We start from the raw sequence: 3,254 nt of genomic DNA, 5'->3' as shown, positions 1-3,254 counted from the left end.
GAGCTCGCCTAATACGTGAAAGAGTTCTTTCAATTTCAGGATCAAATGCGGCTAAGCTCGGATCAGGTCGTGAACGCGTCATTCAATGAGAGAAACATATAGCTCATGGTAATAAAATAAAATAAAATACATAAATAAAATAAAAATATGTACAATAATTAATAAATTAGCACGCTATTGCAACTCCCCGGCAACGGCGCCAAAAAATTGATGGTAGGCGTAAGTCAGCCGATTAAGAAATCAATATAGAAATACGTTGCGAGTATAGTTCTTAACCAGCTAAAATCTACCTCATCCAATTTAGAAAGGTTGTCACAAAAGTTTAGAATAAAAATACTGGGAGTATGAGTCCCAGGTCATCTCCTAACGAGTTGCTAAAAAGGGTGCTAATTTATTAATCAGGAAGTTCCGAGAGATTTTTGATAGTTAAATGACAGAAAATAATTAATTGTAATTAAAAGAAAATTATATATTCTAATTAAAAAGCCTTGACTGGGGGAATGATTAATTGGAAGTTCTATCCTTGTTGGAATTTTTCTCAAGTGTAGTATAAAGAGGTTGTTGTTTTCACTTAGTTAACCCTTACTAAATAAAGGAAAGTCAAGTGATTGAGCTAACTCTTATTCGCAAATCCTAGTCCTCTCCCTTGGGAAGGTCTAGCGTTAGTAAATACAGAATTAGCCAACAACTTCCAATTTAACTAAGCACTTGAGCATTCCAACTCAAGTGTCTCCTCTTAATCAACCCCCATGTCAAGTAGGGAATCTACTCCATTGACATGAATGTAACGCTCATAGAAATATAAGAAGAAGATATGATAAATTAAATAAAATAAAGCTTGAAAATTAATTAAAGATAAAAGTAATCCTTTGCATTAAATAAATCCAAAATAATCCAATTACCACTCTAAACAAGAATTAAGAATATGGAATAAATAAAAAGAGTAAGTAAGGAAACAAACTAGAATAGTATCTTCAACGGAGGTGATGACTCTTCAATATCCAAAAGCAAAAGCGTAAAACTAATAAACTATGAATGTAAAGAAAACCTAGAGGAAAAGTGAATTCTCTCTAGATTCAGATCTAAAATAAAAAAACTATCCTAACGAGAATGTGTGAACGTGTGTTGAGTCTCTGCATGTTCCCTGGCTTTATTCTGTGTTTCTGGGCCGAAAACTGGGTTAAAACACGGCCCAAAATCGCCCCCAGCATTTTTTGTTATTTCTGTAGATCGCGCAGGTCACGCGTACGTGTCAGTCACGCGTGCGCGTCATTTGGCGGATTTCCTTGTCACGCGTACGCGTCGTCCACGCATGCGCGTCCTTTGTGCAGACTTCAATCCACGCGTATGCGTCAGGCACGTGCTTGCGTCACTGTAAATTTCTCCATTCCACGCGCTCGCGGGAGCCATGCGCGCGCGTCGATGCTCGCTGGTCATCTCCTTTGTTTCTTGTGTTCCTTCCATTTTTGCAAGCTTCTTCTCCATTCTCTAAGCCATTCCTACCCTATAAAGCTTTAAACATTTAACACACGGATCACGACATCGAATGGTATAAAGGAGAATTAAAATACACAAATTAAAGTTCTCTAGGAAGCAAGTTTTCAACCATAGAACAAACTTAGGAAGGGATTGTAAAATCATGCAATTCATACGAATAAGTGGGTAAAGACTTAATGAAACCACTCAATTAAACACAAGATAAACCATAAAATAGTGGTTTATCACGTGCGCGTTGATGCCAATACTCCAAAGCTCCATTTTTCATGCTCCTTCCACTTATGTATGCTTCCTTCCTCTCTTCTAAACCATTCTTACCCCTATAAACTCTGAAATAACTCAACAAACGGATCATGGCATCGAATGGTAATAGAGAAAGATTAAAATATAGCTCATTTAGGGCCTAAAGAGCATGTTTTCAATCATTAAGCAAAATTAGGAAGAAGACATAAAATCATGCATTTTATATGGATAAGTTTGATAGAATGTTGATAAAACCCTCTAAATTCTACAAAAATATACCCTAAGATTGGGGTTCATCAAATCTCCACACACTTAAACCAAGCATGTCCTCATGCTAAAAGGGATTGGATGACCAAAGAATCATAGGAGAATGAGAATTTGTTGGATGTAAATTACCTATATGGATGCAACTAATGCAAATGTACCTATCGACTTGGTCAAAGGTAAATCAACTTCCAAGAATAGATATATGAGCATATAGGGCCAAAATGACAAAACAATTCATGACTCTACCAATTCAATCATCAAAGTAGAGTGTGCATAACTTGCATGAAGAAAGCCCGTGAAAGCCGGGAACAAGGTGAGGTTTTCCCCGATTTGTTTGTCATCTAACAATCAACAATTATTCAATGTATGCACACACCTATCATGAGGTCTTTTCATAGGTTGTAATGGGGTTAGGGTCAAGGTGAGGTTATATATGGCTAAGTGATCTCAAGATTCGAATCTTTGATTAACATAAGCCTCCCTCCTAACCTATATGACAACCTATAACAATCTAATGCAAGCCTAACTACCCATTCTTTTCTTCTTCACACATTCATGCATTTTTTTTCTTTATCATTTCCCGTGTGCATTGATTATTATTGAACCTTACTTCGGGGCATTTTGTCCCCTTTTTATTTTTTCTTTTTCTTTTCTTTCTTTTTTTTCTCTTTCTTTCTACTAACCATTTTTCAAAAATAATTTTCGAAAATTCTCTTTCTCTCTCATCTCCTTCTATTTATTTATTCATCTACTAACACTTCATCCCACCCAAATTCGAACCCTCTCTTCCATCTGTGTTCGAATTTCTTCTTCTTATTTTCTTCTACTCACACTAGAACCTCTATACTGTGGTAAAAAGGACCCCTATTATTATTATTTTTCTGTTCTCTCTTTTTCATATGAGTAGGAGCAAAGACAAGAATATTCTTGTTGAAGCAGATCCAGAACCTGAAAGGACTCTGAAGAGGAAACTAAGAGAAGCTAAATTACAACAATCCAGAGATAACCTTTAAGAAATTTTCGAACAAGAAGAGGAGATGGCAGCCGAAAATAATAATAATGCAAGGAGAATGCTTGGTGACTTTACTGCACCTAATTCCAATTTACATGGAAGAAGCATCTCCATTCCTACCATTGGAGCAAATAATTTTGAGCTGAAATCTCAGCTAGTTTCTCTGATGCAGCAAAACTGCAAGTTTCATAGACTTCTATCTGAAGATCCTTTTCAGTTCTTAACTGAATTCTTG

The sequence above is a fragment of the Arachis ipaensis genome, chromosome B02 (genome assembly GCF_000816755.2).
Source record: "Arachis ipaensis cultivar K30076 chromosome B02, Araip1.1, whole genome shotgun sequence".
NCBI classification, from domain to species: domain Eukaryota; kingdom Viridiplantae; phylum Streptophyta; class Magnoliopsida; order Fabales; family Fabaceae; genus Arachis; species Arachis ipaensis.
This window is presented reverse-complemented; position numbering follows the sequence as displayed.